This window comes from Orcinus orca, chromosome X (assembly GCF_937001465.1).
Source record: "Orcinus orca chromosome X, mOrcOrc1.1, whole genome shotgun sequence".
Classification (NCBI taxonomy): domain Eukaryota; kingdom Metazoa; phylum Chordata; class Mammalia; order Artiodactyla; family Delphinidae; genus Orcinus; species Orcinus orca.
Genome location: NC_064580.1, coordinates 90,378,167 through 90,401,824, shown reverse-complemented (window position 1 = coordinate 90,401,824; position 23,658 = coordinate 90,378,167). Strand labels below are relative to the sequence as shown.

The following is a 23,658-nucleotide window of genomic DNA, read 5'->3' as shown; positions in this document are numbered from 1 at the left end:
AGAGACCAAAGAGGAAGGGAAGAAAAAAGACCTACAAAAACAAACCCGAAACAATTAAGAAAATGGCAATAGAACACACATATTGATAATTACCTTAAATGTAGATGGACTAAATGCACCAACCAAAAGACCCAGACTGGCTTAATGGATACAAAAACAAGACCCGTATATATGCTGTCTACAAGAGACCCACCTCAGACCTAGGGACACATACAGACTGAAAGTGACGGGATGGAAGAAGGTATGCCATGCAAATGGAAATCAAAAGAAAGCTGGAGTCGCAATACTCGTATCAGAAAAAAGTAGACTTTAAAATAAAGACTGTTATAAGAGACAAAGAAGGACACTACATAATGATCAAGAGATCAATTCAAGAAGAAAATATAACAATTGTAAATATATATGCATCCAACATAGGAGCACCTCAATATTTAAGGGGAATATTAACAGCAATAAAGGGAGAAATTGACAGTAACACAGTAAGAGTGGGGGACTTTAATACCCCACTTTCATCAATGGACAGATCATCCGGACAGAAAATCAATAAGGAAATACAGTTCTTAAATGACACATTAGACCACATGGACTTAATTGATATTCATAGAGCATTTCATCCAAAAGCAGCAGAATACACATTCTTCTCAAGTGCACGTGGAATATTCTCCAGGACTGATGACATGCTGGGCCACAAAGCAAGCTTTGGTATATTTAAGAAAATTGAAAATATATCAAGCATCTTTTCCAGCCACAATGCTATGAGATTAGGAATAAACTACAAGAAAAAAACTATAGAAAACACAAACACATGAAGGCTAAACAATATGCCACTAAACAAGCAATGGTTCACTGAAGAAATCAAAGGGAAAATAAAAAAAATACCTAGAGACAAATGAAAATGAAAACACAATGATCCAAAACCTATGGGATTCAGCAAAGGCCGTTCTCAGAGGAAAGTTTATAGCAATACAATCTTACCTCAGGAAACAAGAAAAATCTCAGATAAACAACCTAACCTTACACCAAAAGCAACTAGAGAAAGAACAAAGAAAACCTAAAGTTAGTAGAAGGAAAGAAATCATAAAGATCAGGTCAGAAATAAATGAAATAGAGACAAAGAAGACAACAGCAAAGATCAATGAAACTAAAGGCTGGTTCCTTAAAAAGATAAACAGAATTGATAAACCTTTAGACAGACTAATCGAGAAAAAAAGGGAGAGGACTCAAATCAATAATATTAGAAATGAAAAAGGAGAAGTTACAACTGACATGACAGAAATATGAAGGATCATGAGACATTACTACAAGCAACTCTATGCCAATAAAATGGACAACCAGGAAGAAATGCACAAATTCTTACTAAGGTCCAGTCTCCCAAGACTGAACCAGGAACAAATAGAAAATATGAACAGACCAATCACAAGCACTGAAATTGAGACTGTGATTAAAAATCTTCCAACAAACAAAAGCCCAGGACCACATGGCTTCACAGGCGAATTCTATCAAACATTTAGAGAAGAGCTAACACCTATCCTTCTCAAGCTGTTCCAAAAAATTGCAGAGGAAGGAACACTCCCAAACTCATTCAAGTGAGGCCACCATAACCCTGATACCAAAACCAGACAGAGATACCACAAGAAAAGAAAATTACTGGCCAATATCACTGATGAACATAGATGCAAAAATCCTCAACACAATACTAGCAATTCGAATCCAACAATACATTAAATGGTTCATACAACATGATCAAGTGGGATTTATCCCAGGGATGCATGGATTTTTCAATATCAACAAATCAATCAGTGTGATACACCACATCAACAAATTGAAAAATAAAAACCACATGATCATTTCAATAGATGCAGAAAAAGCTTTGGACAAAATTCAGCACCCATTTATGATAAAAACTCTCCAGAAAGTTGGCACAGAGGGAACATAGCTCAACACAATAAAGGCCTCATATGACAAACCTACAGCTAACATCATACTCAATAGTGAATAGCTGAAAGCATTTCCACTTCAATCAGGAACAAGACAAGGATGTCCACTCTCACAACTTTTATTCAACATAGTTTTTGGAAGTCCTAGCTATGGCAATCAGAGAAGAAAAAGAAATAAATGGAATCCAAGTTGGAAAAGAAGTAAAACTGTCACAGTTTGCAGATGATACTATGTATAGAAAATCCTAAAGATGCTACCAGAAAACTACTAGAGCTCATCAGTGAATCTGGTAAAGTTGCAGCCTACAAAATTAATACACAGAAAACTGTGGCATTTCTATACACTAACAATGAAAGATCAGAATGTGAAATTCAAGAAACAATCCCATTTACCATCACATCAAAAAGAATAAAATACCTAGGAATAAACCTACCTAAGGAGACAAAAGACCTGTACTCCAAAAACTATAAGATGCTGATGGAAAAATCGAAGAAGAGACAAACAGATGGAAGGATATACGATGTTCCTGGATTTGAAGAATCAATATTGTCAAAATGACTACACTACCCAAGGCAATCTACAGATTCAATGCAATTCTTATCAAATTACCAATGGCATTTTTTCACAGAACCAGAACAAAATATCTTAAAATTTGTATGGAGACACAAAAGACCCTGAATAGCCAAAGCAATCTTGAGGAAGAAAAATGGAGCTGGAGGAATCAGGCTCCCTGACTTCAGACTATACTACAAAGTTACAGTCATCAAAACAGTATGGTACTGGCATGAAAATAGAAATATAGATCAATGGAACAGGATAGAAAGCCCAGAGATAAACCCATGCGCCTATGATCAATTAATCTATGACAGTGGAGGCAAGACTATACGATGGTGGAAAGACAGTCTCTTCAACAAATGTTGCTGGAAAAACTGAACAGCTACATGTAAGAAAAATAAAATTATATCATTCTTTAACACCATACACAAAAATAAGGTCAAAATGGATTAAAGACTTAAATATGAGATGGGACAACTCCTAGAGGAAAACATAGGCAGAACACACTGACATAAATTGCAGCAATATCTTTTTCAATCCGTCTCCCAGAGTAATGGAAATAAAAAGAAAAATAAACAAATGGGACCTAATTAAACTCAAAAGCTTTTGCACAGCAAAGGAAACCATAAATAAAACGAAAAGACAACCCACAGATTGGGAGAAAATGTTTGCAAATGATGTGATTGACAAGGGATTAGTCTCCAAAATATACAAATAGCTCATGTGGCTTAATATCGTCAAAACAAACAACCCAATCAAAAATGGGCAGAGCACCTAAATAGACATTTCTTCAAAGAAGACATACAGATTGCCAACAAACACAGGAAAAGATGTTCAACGTCGCTAATTATTAGAGAAATGCAAATCAAAACTACGATGAGATATCACCTCACACCAGTCAGAATGGCCATCACCAAAAAGTCTACAAACAATAAATGCTGGAGAGGGTGTGGAGAGAAGGGAACCCTCCTACACTGTTGGTGGGAATGTAAATTGGTACAGCCACTATGGAGAACAGTATGGAGGTTCCTTAAAGAACTAAAAATAGAGCTACCATATGATCTTGCAATCCTACCCCTCGGTATTCATCCAGAGAAAAACATGGTCCAAAAGGATGCACACACCACAATGTTCATTGTAGCACTGTTTACAATAGCCAAGACATGGAAGCAACCTAAATGTCCATCGACACAGGAATGGATAGAGAAGTTGTGGTACAGATATACAATGGAATATTACCCAGCCGTAAAAAGGAATGAAATAATGCCATTTGCAGCAACATGGATGGACCTAGAGACTGTCATACTGAGTGAAGTAAGTCAGACAGGAAAGAGAAATATTGCATGATATCGCTTATATGGGGAATCTAAAAAGAAATGATACAAACGAACTTATTTCCAAAACAGAAACAGATCACAGACTTACAGAACAGACTTATGGTTACCAGGAGGGAAGGATGGAGGGAAGGGATAGTTAGGGAGTTTGGGATTGACATGTACACACTGCTATATTTAAAATGGATCACCAACAAGGGTGTACTGTATAGCACAGGGAACTCTGCTCAATGTTATGTGGCAGCCTGAATGGGAGGGGAGTTTCGGGGAGAATGGATACATGTATATGTATGGCCAAGTCGCTTTGCTGTGCACCTGAAACTATCACAACATTGTTAATGAGCTATACACCAATATAAAATAAAAAGTTTAAAAAATATCCAAAAAAATAAAATAAAAAATTAAACCTTTATAATAAATTCATTCAATTTTAGCCAGCTCGACCATACAAAGTAAATTTCTCTTTCTCTCTCCTCTACTTTCTATATCCATTTAGTGTGTCCTGTATTCTCCTCTTTCTCATTCTGAAACAACAAGTCATTCTACTGTAGGACAAAATTACCTTTTCCTTTACCAAAAATGCACCTCCATACCTCACACCTTTTCTTATCCCCAAACATCCTACTTTTCTTACATACAGAGATGAAATAATTTCCCATAGTAATTTTAGCAGTTTTAATTATATGTATTAATTAGAATTCTTAATGCTTACAAACCGTAAGCTCTAGTGAAAACTAGGAAGTAAGCAATTGTGAACTGTCTGTTCCATACCAACAGTTTGTAGATTGGCAAATTTATGAATACATTTGATAATTTTTAAAAGCATGTGCTTCCTCATAGTACAAACTTTCAATGTGGCACAAGACATTTTTGCTAACAAGACCAAATATCTTTTGTTCCTTTTTAATAAGGGGACAAAAGTAGGTAAACCTAGACGTATGTTTAGCCATTAATGTTTCAGTGTATTATTTTGAAATGATCTAGATATTACAAGAATATCCATAATTTAACTCAGCAAAATTCTAAGGTTGTAAGTTACTAAAAGTTACTAATTTGGGAAACTATTTTTAAGGAGACATTATAAAACATAATTACTCCACAAGTACAGAGCCCACGCACTCTGGAGCCCATGCACCACAACTAGAGAGTCTGCGCACCCCAACTACTGAGCCCACGTGCTCTGGAGTCAACACACCACAACTAGAGAGAAGCTCGCGTGCTGCAATGAAGAGCCTGCGTGCCACAATGAAAGATCCCACGTGCCACAACTAAGACCTGACACAGCCAAAAATAAATTAAATAAATATTTTTTAAAAAAATAATTACTGTTTGAAAGTTCTTTTATACACTTTTATCTTATGTACATTTACTTAATTCACTTGCTCTTAACAATTATGTTGAGATCACTCATGAAATTTTAACAAGATATTAAGCAGCTAGCCATAATCTTGTTATTTTTCTTGCTGGCAAATATTGTAAGACATAACATGAACTTATGACTCGTACATCTAGGTAGAACAAAAGTTGTATGTGCATTATATTTAATGTTGATACCTCTGAAGACATGTCTGTCTTAATTAATCCAACAAACAAACTAGTTTTTATTTACTTTAGATTATCTCAGATCATGTGAACTTGAAAAACATTTGTGTTAGTTTCTATTTTATTTCTGAGAGTTTAGCGATACTTAATTTATATAAGTACTTATTTTACTTTAAGCCAATCAAATAGAGATCTTTTACAAATCTTTTACCATTTGGAGGTAGAGCAGTATCACACATCTCTAACATACACATAGACATACAGACAAATAAAGATATAGCTTTCATTTTAAAATTTAGCAATGATATAGGTACAATAGTTTAAAACTCACTAATTTATAATAGAACACTTGGATTCAAACTGTGTTTCTGGCAGATGGAAAAGTTAAGGTTATCTGCTCAGATGGCTAAAGCTTTTTACCACTATTTGTAGAGAAGACTTTTAAGATTTTTTCATTTGTCTAGTTTCCAAATAGCTCCTTTTTTATTTCTTTAATTTCTGACAAGAATCACCTCCCTGAACTTTGCATTTAAAAGAGATGCTCTCAGGTCCTAGAGAAGACAGAGTTGAAAGTCAACATGTCAAAGGCATGTAAATTTTAATTTAAATTTTAATTTAATTTAAATTTTTTTTTAAATTTAATTTAAATTTTAAAGAAAAGATGTAAATTTTCTCTAAGAATGAGTTTTGGTGCATATTTGCCTATTATCAAAGGCCTAGGATAATTATTGTTTAAATGTTCCTTCTTTTTCTTTGTCATTTGTTTCTATGTATGTTTTTAATTTCCTCTTTGATTTCTTCAGTGATCTCTTATTTAGTAGCATATTGTTTAGCCTCCATGTGTTTGTGTTTTTTATATATATTTTTTCCTGTAATTGATTTCTACTCTCATAGCATTGTGGTCAGAAAAGATGCTTGACGTGATTTCAATTTTCTTAAATTTTCCGAGGCTTGATCTGTGACCCAAGATGTGATCTATCCTGGAGAATGTTCCGTGTGCACTTGAGAAGAAAATGTATTCTGCTGATTGTGGGTGGAATGTCCTATAAATATCAATTAAATCTATCTGGTCTACTGTGTCATTTAAAGCTTGTGTTTCCTTATTTATTTTCTGTCTGGATGATCTGTCCGTTGGTGTAAGTGGGGTGTTAAAGTCCCCTACTATTATTGTGTTATGGTCGATTTCTTCTTTTATGGCTGTTAGCATTTGCCTTATGTATCAAGGTGCTCCTATGTTGGGTGCATAAATATTTACAATTGTTATGTCTTCTTCTTGGATCGATCCCTTGATTACGTAGTGTCCTTCCTTATCTCTTGTAACAGTCTTTATTTTAAAGTCTATTTTATCTGATATGAGTATTGCTACTCCAGCGTTCTTTTGATCTCCATTTGCATGGTATATATTTTTTCCATCCCCTCACTTTCAGTCTGTATGTGTCCCTAGGTCTGAAGTGGGTCTCTTGTAAACAACATATATATGAGTCTCGTATCTGTATCCATTCAGCCAGTCTGTTTCTTTTGGTTGGAGCATTTAATCCATTTACATTCAAGGTAATTATCGATATGCCCCCTAAGAGTAGGCAACAGTCAGTAGGACACTAGCTGCAAATGGGGTGCAACCCACATTTCTTTCTGACTATATTCTTGGGGCCTACATCCTGACGTTCGAGACACCTGCACACGCAAGAAATGACAACCTATGTGCCCTGGGCATGCAGAAAGCCAAGCCAAGTTCTCAGAACATACAAGACAAACAGGAAAGTGATAGCTGTCCCTGGGAGGAAAAGGATCAATAGCCAACGGGTACCTAAAACCAAATTCACCAGTCACAATTCAAAGAATTAAATCTTACAAATGTCTTTCTTCTGCCAATTGGAATTTGGAAATGAAGAGACACTGTAAGATTTTAACCTTCCCCTCTTGACTGGACACTACAGACAGAGATCCAGGAGAGCTGACTTTGGTAAGAATTCTTACCCTTAGCCAGCTTCTGCCAGTTTTTCAGGATCCCATCTGTAGACTCCAGAGCAAGTGAGGTGCCCCAGTGGAGCCCTTCATGGTTGCCAAAATGGTAGGAGAGGAAAAATAATTTTCCCTTTACCGTTCGAGCTCTTGGCTGAGACCCCCTGTAATAAAAGACATTAACAAGAGAAAAACAAATAAGTTTGTTAATATGTATACTTCATGTACACGTGGGAGATTCCCAGGGAAACTGAATAACTCCTTGAGATGGCCCATGCCACCACCTTAAAAACAGTCTTCAGCCAAAGGCAAAGAAAGATGTTGGGGGTGGGAGGAGAGGCCAGTTATTCGAGGTTACCAAGAAAAGCAAGGTTAACAAGGGTAAGGTTTGTTATGCCGACTAAAGTTGGTGCCTTCTCCATTGACAAGTGTTTCATGTGATTTCAAGTCCTCCTTCAGAGGGAAGAACAGAGAGGGAGACACTTACTAGTGGAGATTTCCATTATAAATGTAAATGTTCCTTACAAAAGGGTAACTTCTACTCTGTTTTTAGAGATTTTCTTGTGTCTGCTGTTTCTTAAAATAATCAGCTCAAAATACTCCTTACACCACAGAAGCATATTTTGGGTGGCATGTTCTGCTACCCTTCACAGCAATGGATAGTACAAATATAAATGGAGTATTCATGTAAAGAACAATATATATACCAAGTACCATTTGAAGACACATTAGCTAACAAAATACATGAAAACATAAAGAGCTGTTATTTTCAATGAAAAAAAGGCAAGTTGCAGAATATGAATAATGGGATTCTATACTGAAAAAGAAAACATGTATGAATAAATATTTTTGTGTATCTCTGATTACGATAATATTTCACCTACAGACAAACACATCTGGAGAAAATGCACCAATCTATTGAGAGTGGGCAACTTTGGGTCAAAGGACAGGTATCAAGCAGAAGGGAGAGTCAGGGTAATTTCATATTATAAATATACATTTCTGTATTGTTTGAAGAATTGTAAACAGGAAAATTTATTAAGAGAAAAATTTGAAAATAGAAAATACTTTTTACAGATAAATAGGTTACTTGAGATTTTAGTGTTTTGGAAATATATTCAAGGAATACCCATTTATGGAGGAAAGAAGCTGAGTACAATTTTTGATAATGCATTTGTATGTGTAAGTGTGTCTCAGTTTGGGTTTATGTGGCTGAAACTTGATAGTTAATCTGTGTGCTTCTGTGCCTCAAGTTCTATCACCCTAAATATTCATGGGCTCTGGAGCCATGCTATTTGGGTCCAAATCCATGATGTGTCACTTTCTAAGTATGCTAGCTTAGGCAAAATACTTAACCTCCCAGTTCTTTACTATCTTCATCTGTAAAATAAGGATGAAAAATGTCACACTGCAATTCTGAGAATAAATGTTACTTGACCCAAAACAAATGTTGGCTAATTTTAATACTTTCATGTTTTTATGGGCCATTAGTATTCTTGTAAGCACTGAAATTATGATGCAAATGGATGTTTATTGACATTGAATGACATTCAATTTGTGTTGCTAGTGAAGAAAGGCAGGGTATAACACTATAAGAAAGATGAAATTTTATTTTTAGACAGAAGTATGACTATACTTGCAGAGGAAAAGGAACAGGATGGTAAATATCTGGGAAAAGATAATAGACTATTCTTCTTTTCTTGAGTTCTGTTAAAAGATAAACTGAGGCATATTAAAATTTTTACAAATTTAATTGAACAAAGATTCATTCTAATTGAGCACCAAATGGGAAGTGAATAGGAATGCTCCACTGACAGGAGCCAGGAGAATGGGTTACTTAGGAAAGGTACGGAAACAAGGAAAAGAAATTATTTGGCTGGCAACAGCTTAAAGCTCACTTGGCTGTTTGTGGTTGGTTGTCCTTGGTTTTTGATTTTGTAACCTTGAGGCATTTACAGGCTTAGATTTTGGTTTGCTTACATGGGCCACCATGGCATTAGGGCCACCTCTAATGGCCCCCTTGTTTAATTACTTTAACAATTCCACCTTTTGGTATGAGTGGCACTCTCAGTCACCACCAAAATTGTTCCTGTCTCACCATGAAAACTTGTAGATTATGATATCAGGTCCACAGAAGAATTACTTTTGCTATTTATCTCATTGTTCATCTTGTTCCTGTTTCTTCAAGCACAGTGAGACCATCTGATGGCTGTGAACATGCATTTAAGACCTTTGAGAGAACACAGAGCACCAGGGAGACTACAATGATGACTATCAGGAGGATAATACCAAGAGAGTAATGTATACTCTTTAGCTAGGGCCCCCATGAACCAAACCAGTTGGCATCAAATAAATCAAAGAATGTACCTGGAAAGGCATCAACTTGTTTTAGCTAAGTGTCTTGTTTGTTAATTCCTTGTATTGGCTACAATACCAGAGGTGTTTATCCAGGTACCACAATAGGTATTTGTTATGGCACAGACTGCTCCTTGTTCAGCCAATAAGTAATCTAAAGGAAATCTCTTATCTAAAGCCATCTTAGCAAGAAAAGTCTAGGGACTCTGTTGTATAACTATGGCCTTTTTCTTGTATTCAGCAATAGTTGCCAGAGTTAAGAGGCATTGTCTTCCCATGCATTAACAGAGAGAAAAAGCAAGTACCAAAAAGGCAAGAGGAATAAGAGTTTCATATTGGAGACGAGGATCTTGATCTGTGATCTTGGGAGAGCTGTCCACCTCTAGATGCCTCAAGATGCTGAGGAACCTCCCTAGTCAACTTTAAGTTTAGATCTCCAGCCCTTATGCAGTTTCAAGAGTCTGGAAGTGATTCCTGAAACTTGACTCTTGAATCTTGGGTCAAGATTCGAGTGCCTGCAGTTTGGCTGCTATCTGGATAGTGAGGGGGACATGGTATGATCCCTTTCAAGGAGGTTGAAAGGAAGTCTTTGTTCTTATTGATTTCAGGTCAGAAGGGTGGGAGAAAATTGGAAGTGTTAGTTTGGAGAGTTGTAGCCAGTATCTGAGGAAACTGGAAGAATTCAGGATCCAGTCCAATTTACAGGTAGATAACAAAACCTCAAAGATAATGAACATGAATAGAACCTGATATCCACAAGGATGTCTTACACTTTTTTACTAAACATCTTCTTCTCTCTACAACCACTCTCTCACTTCTATTAAAGATAATCACAGTAAGACCAATTTGTTTGCAAAACAGGTCTAGTCTCATTAAACTTGGCCTGATGTTTACATAACTGTAGCAAGAGTAGTGACTGGCCACAGAGGCTATTTTAAATTTTTCTTTGCTGGAACTTTTTATAAGGAATCTCAGTTGGACATTTAAAAGCCTCTTGAGGCTAAGAAGCCAAGCCTGAGACTTGCCATCAAACTTTGCCTACAATACCTATAGATCTGGGTTAATTCCTTTCTTCTTGAAGTCTCCTCAATTTCTTGAGGTTTCCGGGCCTGCAGGAAGAGACCTTCCTTCCTTACCTGGGAAAGCTGCTGGGAACGCAGCAAGCAAGGTAACAGGCTGGTTTTCCAAGAGGCTTTACTGGCTCCATAAAGTCAGCCTCAGTTCCTTAAAGTTGTGTGGTCTATATTCTATGCATATTCTGAATTATGATATTCTGTCAAAGCCATAATATAAACAATGTTTCAAATTGTATTCTAAAAACAGATTCTTACTGAATTTATACAAATAACTAAATAGCCATGAAAATAAGAACACTCAACAAATTTCCTAATTCTGGAGGGATCAGATACGGAGAAAAATGAAATGTTTCAATTCTGTTTACAAAGGTATACTTTATCAAATTGCTATACATCATAGACAGCTTAAAAGAAAAAGGTTTCTTTAAACTTGTAAATAAAAACATTAAAGAACCAGCAGTGTTTCACATAAAAAGTCATAAAAATTATAATCATCCCCATCAGTTCATTCAACCCATGTTATTAATTCTTGTTCTACTTGAATCTAGTTTTTCCATTAGAGCTCTGGAAATTCTTACCCAGTCAGTAGTATGTCCTTAAACTTTTCAGAAACCTGTATTCTATAGTACTTTTCAGAGTTTTCTCCATGAATCTCTCTGAAGATGAATCACTTTTGCAAAAGCATCAGAGTAAAACAACAACTGTCTGTAAATGACAAAAAAAATTTTAAATGCCCATGATTAAATACCTGATGAGAGTTTATTATAATGAAATTGACTATGAAATTTGGTTATTTATGTGACATAACACATATCAAGATAATAACCAGAATTATGACTGATAACATTATACCAGGACATACTAGATTTCTAGGACTTTCATACAATTTCTGGAACACATATTAAAAACATATATCCATACAGATATAACCTAAGAAGGTTTAGTATCACTTATTTGACAATGCTTCCCATGTATTTCACCATATCCAATAAACCTAATAATTTTAACATCTTACCAGGTGAGAGACAAAACCTTTGAGATTTTCCGGAAGCCCTCTGGGAAATCTCAAAGTTAATTTAAGGTTAAAAAGATTCCATTCATAATTTGGTTTTGGGAAGTTGTCAAAAATGTCAAAAGGTTTGAGCATTTGATTAAATAGGATCATAGATCATTATGAAATAACTAATTATTTATTTAACCAAAGTGACAATAGAAGATTTTAAAGGCAAATACAGAAGGTGACATAGTTGTGAAGAAAACTTCACACTTTTAATATCGAGAAGACTCAGTTTTCCCAAGTAACCAAAGACCTGATAAAGACAACAAGAAGCAGAGGAAATCATTTTGGCATGACATAAAATCTTTGTTGACCAGGCAGACTACGAAAAGGTAAAGAAAAACCTTTCCCAACAGCTTATCAAGATAAGACCAATAGTCCAAGAAAATGTTTTTTTTTAACAGAGAGAAAACCAAATTCTGATTTTACACCAATGTAATTTTGATATTAAGACTCACTCTTTAAAAACAAAAATAAATTCATTCCAATTTAACAAGCTTGACCACACATACAATTATTTTCTCAAGAGTCCTTTTCCACAAACCTTCTATACATTCAGGTTTTGTACTGTATTTTCTCTTCTCTTTCATTCTGGAACAACCAGCCAGTCTACTTTAGGACAAAATTACTTTCCTTTTCCCTCAGGAAAAAAACATGTCCTTCATACCTTTCCTTATTCAAAAAACACATTCTAATATCCTTACCCACTTTTCATAAACGGTTGTTTTCTTTTGCCCTTATTACTTTGAAAGTTTTAATTACATACACTGATAAGAATTCTTAACCCTTAGAATTCTTAATTTCTAGTTAAAACCAAGAAGTAATCGTGGACTGCCTGTTACATTACCATTCTGTGGATTAGCAAATTTATAGATACATTTCACAATTTCTAGAAGTATATTCCTCTTCATAGTAAATTTTTTTAATTTGCCATAAAATATATTGACTAATTGACCCAAATATCTTTGGTTCCTCTGTAATAAAAAGTAGGTAAGCCTATGTTCAGTAACCAATGTTTCAGTATATTATCTTATATGGAAATTATCTAGATATTCAATGAATATTCATCATTTAACTTAATTTAGTTACTTTAAGGTTTCAAGTTACCAAAAAGATTTTGGAGACTATTTTTAAGTAGATATACCATAAAGCATAGTTATTATTGAAATGTTCATTTGTAAACTTTTACTTACCTCTATTTAATTTACTTATTCTTAACAATTATGTTAGATTACTCATGAAAATTTCATGAGGCATTAAACAGCTAACCATCATCTTGTTAAAAAACAAAATTCAACTGAATATATTTTAAAGATCTTATTGGCTTTATTCAGTGACTTATGAATTGGGCAGTATCCAATCTAGTAGATAGAAAGTAGCTCTGAAGAGCTGTAGAAAATGACTTATACATGGAAGAGAGTAGGAATAAGGAGGTTATATAGGCAACAAAGTAGATTGGTTATTGCCAGATTACTTTTCTTCAGAGGACAGAAGAGATCTATTAGGCAGATTACCAAACAAGTGCTGATCAGGCAATTCCTGATTGACTGGTATAAGGTTCCATTTCTGGGAAAGCCAAAACAGTAATGAAGTCTTGGTTTGGTGGGGCTTACCATAAGTGACTCCATTTTGGACCTGTTGCCACGTTTTAAAGAATCTTAATTTATTTTTCTTGCCAACAAATTCTGTAACAGATAACTTGAACTTATGACTACTATACCCAGATAAAATGAAAGTTGTATATCTGCATTATATTTAATAATGATTACTCTGATGTGTTTATTTTAATTAAACCAACAAATTTAGCTTTTTATTTACTAAAGATTAACCTAGATCACTTGAATTTGAAAAATATTTCAGTTAGTTTCTATACTTCTGAAAAAAGTATACTTAATTTATATAAGCACTCTTTTTTGTTTGTTTTTTGTTTGTTGCTGTTTTAGTATTTGTTTACTTATTTATTTACTTTTGGCTGCCTTGGGTCTTCATTGCTGCATGCGGGCTTTCTCTAGTTACGGCGAGCGGGGGCTACTCTTCATTGCGGTGCGTGGGTTTCTCATTGCAGTGGCTTCTTTTGTTACGAAGCACATACTCTAGGTGTGCGAGCTTTAGTAGTTGTGGCACACAGGCTCAGTAGTTGTAGCTCGCAGGCTCTAGAGCGCAGACTCATTAGTTGTGGCACATGGGTTTAGTTGCTCCGCGGCGTGTGGGATCTTCCTGGTCATGGGCTCTAACCCATGTCGCCTGCATTGGCAGGCAGATTCATAACCACTGCGCCACCAGGGAAGTCCCTGTTTTCATATTAAAAAAAAATTTTTATTCGGTCTTTTGAGATCTTCGTGTTTTATAACATATTTTAATTTTTTATATATTTCCATTTCTACTTTCCTCTTCTGTTGTTCTGTGTTTTTTCCCTTTTCATTTTATTTTATTTTTTAAAAATCAGTTTTATCAGATTATTCTGTTTCCTTGCTTTATTCTTCAATTGGCACACTGCTATGGTTTTGTTTTTAGGTTTTGTGTTTTTCTGAGTTCTGACTCAAATTGTTTGATTTTGTTTGGGGGTTCTGTTTGTCTGGTGGTTCTCTCGCTTTTTGTCTTATTTGGTTCTGTTTTTGTTTCTTTTGCATGTGTGTGTTTCCTTGTTCCTCTTTTTGTTTGTTTGATTTCGTTTTTACCATTTCTCTGGGGGCTTTTTTGTCTTTTTTTTCGTTCTTTAATATATATATTTTTTATTTTTTATGTTTCTATTTCTGCATTGCTTTTCTATTGTTCTGTCTTGTTTCCCCTTTCTCTTTTTTTAATTTTTTAAAATCATTTTTGTCAGTTTGTTTTTTCTTAGCTTCACATATCAGTTGGTACTCTGCTTTGGTTTTGTTTTTGTTTTTTTTGTTTTTTTTTACTTTTCTTTTAAATTGGTGATTTCGTTCTTTGGTTCTTTTGTTTTTGTGGTTGTTCTCTTGCTTTCTGTTTTATTTGGTTCTGTTTTTGTTTCTTGTGTGTGTGTGTGTGTGTGTGTGTGTGTGTGTTTCCTTGTTTCTGTTGGTTTGAGTCTACTTTTTACCATTTGTCTGGGTTTTTGTTACTCATTTTTTTTTAATCCCCTTTACTGCCAGGACGAGTGACTTGTGGGGTCTTGGTTCTTCGACCGGAAGTTGGGCCTGAGGATCTGGGGTGGGAGCACCAAGTCCAGGACGCTGGAACAGTAGAGAATTCCTGGCCCCAGGGAAGATTAATCACTGAGGGCTCTCATGGAGGCCTCTCTCTGAATCCAAGACCCAGCTCCACCCAACTGCCTGCAACTCCCAGCGCTGGACACCTCACACCAAACAGCAAGAGGGACAGGAACACAAACACACCCATCAGCACACAGACTATCTAAAGTCATACTAAGCTCACAAACACCCCAAAACTCACCACCTGATACGGGCCCTGCTCATCAGAGAGAAAAGACTTAGCTCCACCCACCAGAACACAGGCAGCCGGCCCTCCCATCAGGAAGCCTACACAACACACTGGGTCAACCCCACCACCGGGGGCAGAGAACAGAAGCAAGAGGAACTACACCTCTTCAGCCTAGGGAAAGGAGACCTCAAATACTGTAAGTTAGGCAAAAAGAGAAGACAGAGAAATATCTTGCAGACAAAGGAGCAAGATAAAAACCCACAAAACCAAATAAATGAAGAGGAAATAGGCAATCTATCTGAAAAAGAATTCAGAGTAATGATAGTAAAGATGATCCAAAATCTCGGAAATAGAATAAATACAAGAAATGTTTAACAAGGAACTAGAAGAACTAAAGAGCAAATAAACAGTAATGAACAACACAATAAATGAAAAAATACTCTAGAAGGAATCAATATCAGAATAACCGAGGCAGAAGAACGGATAAGTGAGCTAGAAGATAGAATGGTGGAAATAACTGCCACAGAGCAGAATAAAGAAAAAAGAATGAAAAGAATGGACGACAGTCTAGAGACCTCTGGGACAACATTAAGGGCACCAACATTAGCATTATAGGCATCCCAGGAGAAGAAGAAAAAAGAAGGGTCTGAGAAAATATTTGAAGAGAATATAGTCGAAAACTTCCCCAACATGGGAAAGGAAATACTCAATCACGTCCAGAAAGTGCAGGGAGTCCCATACAGGATAAACCCAAGGAGAAACACACCGAGACACATATTAATCAAACTAGCAAACATTAAACACAAAGAAAAATTATTAAAAGCAGCAAGGGAAAAGCAACAAATAACATACACTGGAATTCGCATGAGGTTAACAGCTGATCTTTCATCAGAAACTTGGCAGGCCAGAAGGGAGTGGCAGGACATATTTAAAGTGATGAAAGGGAAAAACCTACAACCAAGATTACTCTACCCAGCAAGGATCTCATTCTGATTCGATGGAGAAATCAAAAGCTTTAGAGACAAGCAAAAGTTAAGAGAATTCAGCACCACCAAAACAGCTTTACAACCAAAACTAAAGGAACTTCTCTAGGCAGGAAACACAAGAGAAAGAAAAGCCCTATAAAAACAAACCCAAGGGGCTTCCCTGGTGGTGCAGTGGTTAAGAATCCACCTGCCAATACAGGGGACTCGCGTTTGAGCCCTGGTCTGGAAAGATCCCACATGCTGTGGAGCAACTAAGCCCGTGCACCACAACTACTGAGCCTGTACTCTAGAGCCGGCAAGCCACAACTACTGAGCCCATGCAACACAACTACTGAAGCCCAAGCGTGCCTAGAGCCCATGCTCCGCAACAAGAGAAGCCAACACAATGACAAGGCTGCACACCACAATGAAGAGGGACAACCCCCGCCACAACTAGAGAAAGACCATGCACAGCAACAAAGACCCAACACAGCCAAAAATAAATAAATTTAATAAATTAAAAAAAACCCACAAACCCAAAACAATTAAGAAAATGGTAATAGGAACATACATATCAATAATTACCTTAAATATAAATGCATTAAATGTTCCAACCAAAAGACACAGACTGGCTGACTGGATACAAAAACAAGACCCATATATATGCTGTCTACAAGAGACCCACTTCAGATCTAGGGACTCATACAGACTGAAAGTGAGGGGATGGAAAAAGATATTCCATGCAAATTGAAATCAAAAGAAAGCTGGAGGAGGAATACTCATATCAGACAAAATAGACTTTAAAATAAAGACAAGAGACAAGGAAGAACACTATATAATGATCAAGGAATCAATCCAAGAAGAAGATATAACAATTGTAAATATTTACACACCCAACATAGGAGCACCTCAAAACATAAGGAAAATGCTAACACCATAAAAGGGGAAACCGACAGTAACACAGTAATATTTGGGGACTTTAACACTCCACTTTCACCAATGGAAAGACCATCCAAACAGGAAATAAATAAGGAAACACAAGTTTTAAATGACAATTAGACCAAATTGACTTAATCAATATTTACAGTACATTCCATCCAAAATCAACAGAATACACTTTCTTCTCAAGTGCAAACGGAACATTCTCCAGGATAGATCACACCTTGAGTCACAAATCAAGCCTTGGTAAATTTAAGAAAATTGAAATCATATCAAGCATCTTTTCTGACCACAACACTATGAGACTAGATATCAATTACAGGAAAAAAACTGTAAATAACACAAACACATGGAAGCTAAACAATAAGCTACTAAATAACTAAGAGGTCACTTAAGAAATCAAAGAGGAAGTCAAAAAACACCTAGAAACAAATGACAATGAAAACACGATGACTCAAAACCTATGTGATGCAGGAAAAGCAGTTCTAAGAGGGAAGTTTATAGCAATATAATCCTACCCCAAGAAAGAAGAAACATCTCAAATAAACAACCTAACCTTACATCTAAAGCAATTAGAGAAACAAGAACAAAAACCCCCAAATTTAGCAGAAGGAAAGAAATCATAAAGATCAGATCAGAAATAAATGAAAAACAAATGAAGAAAACAATAGCAAAGATCAATAAAACTAACGTCTGGTTCTTTGAGAAGATAAAGAAAATTGATAAACCATTAGGCAGACTTATCAGGAGAAAAAGGCAGAAGACTCAAATCAACAGAATTAGAAATGAAAAAGGAGAAGTAACAACTGACACTGCAGAAGTACAAAGGATCATGAGGGACTACTACACGCAACTATATGCCAATAAAATGGACAACCTGGAAGAAATGGACAAAGTCTTAGAAAAGTACAACCCTCCAAGACTGAACCAGGAAGAAATAGAAAATACGAACAGACCAATCACAAGCACTGAAATTGAGACTGTGATTAAAAATTTTCCAACAAACAAAAGCCCAGGACCAGACGGATTCACAGGTGAATTCTATCAAACATTTAGTGAAGAGCTAACACCCATCCTCTCAAGCTCTTCCAAAATATAGCAGAGGGAGGAACACTCCCAAACTCATTCTACGAGGCCACCATCACCCTGACCCCAAAACCAGACAAAGATGTCACCAAAAAAGAAAACTACAGGCCAATATCACTGATGAACATAGATGCAAAAATCCTCAACAAAATACTAGCAAACAGAATCCAACCGCACATTAAAAGGATCATACACCATGATCAAATGGGGTTTATCCCAGCAATGCAAGAATTCTTCAATACATGCAAATCAATCAATGTGATACACCATACTAACAAACTGAAGGATAAAAACCATATGATCATCTCAGTAGATGTACAAGAAGCTTCTGACAAAATTCAACACCCATTTATGATAAAAACTCTCCAGAAAGTGGGCAGAGAGGGAACCTACCTCAATATAATAAAAGCCATATACAATAAACCCACAGCCAAATTCATTCTCAGTGGTGAAAAACTGAAACTATTTCCACTAAGATCAGGAAGAAGACAAGTGTGCTGACTCTCACCACTATTTTTCAACATAGTTTTGGAAGTTTTAGCCACAGTGATCAGAGATGATAAAGAAATAAAAGGAATACAAATAGGAAAAGAAGAAGTAAAACTGTCACTGTTTGCAGATGACATGCTGCTATACATAGAAAATCCTAAAGATGCCACCAGAAAACTACTATAGCTAATCAATGAATTTGGTAAAGTAGCAGGATACAAAATTAATGCACAGAAATCTCTTGCATTCCTTTACACTAACAACGAAAAATCTGAAAGAGAAATTAAGGGAACATTCTCATTTACCATTGCAACAAAAAGAATAAAATACCTAGGAATAAACCTACTTAAGGAGGCAAAAGACCTGTACGCAGAAAACTTAAGATACTGAGGAAAGAAATTAAAGATGATGCAAACAGATGAAGAGGTACACCATGTGATTGGATTGGAAGAATGAATACTGTGAAAATGACTATACTACCCAAAGCAATCTACAGATTCAATGTGATCCCTATCAAATTACCAATGGCATTTTTCACAGAACTAGAACAAGAAGTTTTACAATTTGTTTGGAAACAGAAAAGACCCCAAATAGCCAAAGCAATCTTGAGAAAGATAAACAGAGCTGAAGGAATCAGGCTCCCTGACTTCAGACTATTCTACAAAGTTACAGTAATCAAGACAGTATGGTACTGGCACAAAAACAGAAGGATAGATCAATGGAACAGGATAGAAAGCCCAGAGATAAACCCACACAGTATGGTCACCTTATCTTTGACAAAGGAGGTAAGAATATACAATGGAGAAAAGATAGCCTCTTCAGTAAGTGGTGCTGGGAAAACTGGACAGCTACATGTAAAAGAATGAAATTAGAACACTTCCTAACACCATACACAAAAATAAACTCAAAATGGATTAAAGACCTAAATGTAAGAACAGACACTCTAAAACTCTTAGAGGAAAACATAGGCAGAACACTCTATGACATGATTCACAGCAAGATCCTTTTTGACCCACCTCCTAGACAAATGGAAATAAAAACAAAAATAAACAAATGGGACCTAATGAAACGTAAAAGCTTTTGCACAGCAAAGGAAACCATAAACAAGACAAAAAGACAACCCTAAGAATAGGAGAAAATATTTGCAAATGAAGCAACTGACAAAGGATTAATCTCCAAAATATACAAGCAGCTCATGTAGCTCAATAGCAAAAAATCAATCAACCCAATTCAAAAATGGGCAGAAGACCTAAATAGACATTTCTCTAAAAAAGAAGATATACAGATTGTCAACAAATACATGAAAGGGTGCTCAACATCACTAATCATTAGAGGAATGCAAATGAAAACTACAATGAGGTATCACCTGACAACACTCAGAATGGCCATCATAAAAAGTTCAGATACATATATTATGAAATATCCACACGATGTAATAATATACTATACACTAATGAGAATGAATGATCTACAACTCTAGATGACAGTAACGTAAATCACTCATACATACATCATGTTGATTAAAAGGAACCATACTCAAGAGTACATGCTGCCTATTTCCAGGAATTTTTCCTCTGGCCTCACCTATCAGACCATCCCTGCCTCCCAACCAGTGAAGCCTAGAGCACAGAGCAATGTGATTCCCATTTGAAAAGCACCTTGAGTTCATAAAAGGGAAAATAATTCATAATGGAAGTCCAAGTAATTATTTTAACATCCAAGTTGTCTAATGCATAGGAACTATAATTATTATTCCCTTTATCCATTTGTTTTTATAATTATTGCCCTTGACAGAAGACGTAAATAGACATTTCTCCAAAGAAGACATACAGATGGCCAAAAACCACATGAAAAGATGATCAACATTGCTAATAATTAGGGAAATGTAAATCGAAACTACAGTGAAATATCACCTCACTCTGGTAAGAATTGCCATCATTAAAAAGTCTACAAATAATAAATTCTGGACTTCCCTGGTGGCGCAGTGGTTGAGAGTCCGCCTGCCAATGCAGGGGACACGGGTTCGTGCCCCGGTCTGGGAAGATCCCACATGCTGCGGAGCAGCTAGGCCTGTGAGCCATGGCCACTGAGCCTGTGCGTCCGGAGCCTGTGCTCTGCAACGGGAGAGGCCACAACAGTAAGAGGCCCGCATACTGCAAAAATAATAATAATAATAATAAATGCTGCAGAAGGTGTGGAGAAAAAGGAACCCTCCTATACTCTTGGTGGGAATGTAAATTGGTGCAGCCACTATGGAAAACAGTATGGAGCTTCCTTAAAAAACTAAAAATAAAGCTACCATATGATCCAGCAATCCCACTCCTGGGCATATATCCAGAGAAAACCATAATTCGAAAAGATACATGCACCCCTATGTCCATTGCAGCACTATTTTCAATAGCCAGGACATTGAAGCAACCTAAATGCCCATTGACCTATGAATGGATAAAGATGTGGTACATATATACAATGGAGTACTACTCAGCCATAATAAAGAATGAAAAAATGCCATTTGCAGCAACATGGATGCAACTAGAGATTATCATATTAAGTAAAGTAAGTCAGAAAGAAAAAGACAAATACTGTATGATATCACTTATATGTGGAATCTAAAATATAATATAAATGAACTTATTTACGAAACAGAAATAGACTCACAGACATAGAAAACAAACTTATGGTTACCAAAGGGGATGTTGGGGGAGAGAGATAAATTAGGAGTTTGGGATTAACAGATAAAAACTACTGTATATAAAATAGATAAACAGCAAGGTCCTACCATATAGCACAGGGAACTATATTCAATATCTTATAATACACCATAATGGAAAAGAATATGGAAACAAATATATACATATATATATATGCATAAAACTGAATCACTTTGCTTACACCAAAACAAACACAACATTGTAAATCAACTCTACTTCAATAAAAATAAATAAATAAATAATTATTGCCCTTGAAAAAGATTCTCTCCTTGACCAAACACTAGTTACACTCCTCTTAGCTCTCTTTTGAACCAGGCCTCAACCTGGCCAATAGTCTTGAACAAAACACTAACGTAGTTTCTAACAGCTCAAGGCTGCATCCCTAAGATGACCCTAAATTCTCTTAAAGTGATTGTCTGAGAACACTCAAGCCTTCCAGGACAATTTACTATTTGTTCCAGCTAACACAGGAGGAGAGGACCTTCTCTCCCAGACTCTGTGGGAGGGTAGAAATCTAACTTGAACTCAAGTGCCAGTTAGAAACCCAAATGGGTTTCACATGGATGAACACCCCTTTCCTGTTTTTTGTAATTTTTACTTCCCTGGCTGTATTGGTCACTACTTACCCCCTCCCTTTTCCCTCATGCTCACTTTGAAAAGCCTAGTCACCTCTGTACAAATTGAAGTTGGGGTCAGTTCACGCTGGACTCTTTTCCCTGTCATAATAGTATATTACTGATTAAAATATGTCCTTACCACTTTAACTAGGGTCTGGCTTTGTTCATCTTTAACATTTTTTTCCTATAATCATTACCTTTTTATTAAATAAATACCATCTGGTACATGGCAAAATGCCTAACGAAGCATAGTTTCCACCCAAAGAGATATGGATGGCCCTAACCTAACATCACCCATCATGGGCTGACATAGTTCAACAAATGTCTCCTTCTTCTTCCTAAGTGTATTGGTTAGAAGTGTGGGCTATGGAGACACACCAGGTCCAAACTGTCCTTCTGCCACTTATAAACTGTGTGAGTTGGAATACTCTTACTTCACCTTATAGTCACTCAATGTATGAAATTGCCTTATGTATAAAATTGGGATTGGGCAGCACTTACTGTAGAAGACGAAACGTTTCTAAACAAATATGGCTTTGTGTTTTGGTCTTTACAAGGATAAATGGCCCTGAATACCAATATTTTAAAAATTCTACTGCAGAGATATTGGGATACCTGGCTCTCTGTGATCTTGGGAGATTGAAAGAACCACTCTGCGCTTCAGTTACCGCTTCTGTAAAAGGGGGAAAACAACCGTCCCTACGTCATGGGCTGCTGCTTTGAGAACTGAGTTAATACATAACCATTATAACAGTGCGAGGCACACAATAACAGCTCACTAAATGCTAGCTGCTTTAAACAAATACTGACAATATGATATTTTTATAGTTTTATAGTTTACACATATGTTTAATAAAGCTTAATAGTCTTACAACTGAATCCTATTCATCAAATGTTAGATTTTGTGTATCATTAACTTTCACTATTAACCACTGTTGGATACCTAACTAATTATGAGAATATCTCAAAGTACTTGGAACAACTGATTTCAGGAAATACACCACCATTTCTGCACATGGCCAAACATAAAGCTGAGGTCCCATGCAGGATCCTGCCTTATCCTCACATACCTCCCGTGCACACCCACTTGCAGGCCCCTCCTGCCCTACCTCCAACAGGCCCTGTCCAGGCCACCCATCCTCTGCACACCACTGCAGCTCAGGGCTGATCCACCCTCGTCTCTCCCCTGGACCCTGCAAATTCTCCTAACGGTTATCCCCATAGCTATCCTGTCCCTGTCCAGTCCATTCCCCACACAGGAGCCAGAGTTGCCTTGAGAGCACGTGAATCAGAGCATGTCACTAGGGACCTTGCCTGTCTTGTTCTATGTGCTGTGTCCCCGGTGCCTAGTTCAGTGCTTCACATATAAATCTCTGAATAAATATTACTTACATGAAGGAACTGTTACCTATTTGACATATAGGAGCAGAGACAAATATTTAAGACTGAGGTACAGGAGAAGTTGACAAGGAAATTAGACATTAAAGGATTCAAAATTTTAAGAAGTGTTTGTTGCAAATCTGCAGCAGAGCTGTTTAAAATGGGATGAATACCAGAAACACCAGAGATGTTACTCAAAATGTAGACACCTCGCATTCTACCTCCCTGGTTTTGATTCAGCAGACCT

The 23,658-nt window shown here is 36.3% G+C and overlaps 1 protein-coding gene, 1 long non-coding RNA gene and 1 pseudogene across 16 annotated transcripts in view; 2 read left to right on the top strand and 1 right to left on the bottom strand.

Annotated features, from left to right (window-relative positions):
- Positions 1–23,658, top strand: part of LOC101287598 (nuclear RNA export factor 2-like) — a 544,209-nt pseudogene that overhangs the window by 21,465 nt on the left and 499,086 nt on the right.
- LOC101286095 (nuclear RNA export factor 3) overlaps positions 1–23,658 on the top strand; it is a 383,514-nt gene that overhangs the window by 142,656 nt on the left and 217,200 nt on the right. The window lies entirely within an intron of this gene.
- The window catches only part of LOC117199174 (uncharacterized), a 99,034-nt gene that overhangs the window by 70,287 nt on the left and 5,089 nt on the right, over positions 1–23,658 (bottom strand). Inside the window, exon 5 of one of the 6 annotated variants that reach the window (XR_007474977.1) lies at positions 8,897–11,467. The exons of 4 other annotated variants lie outside the window; for them this stretch is intronic. This is a non-coding gene — a long non-coding RNA (uncharacterized LOC117199174). Of the gene's footprint in view, positions 1–8,896; positions 11,468–22,254; positions 22,705–23,658 lie in introns of those variants that run through there. One more of the 6 variants, XR_007474975.1, reaches the window with a different exon arrangement.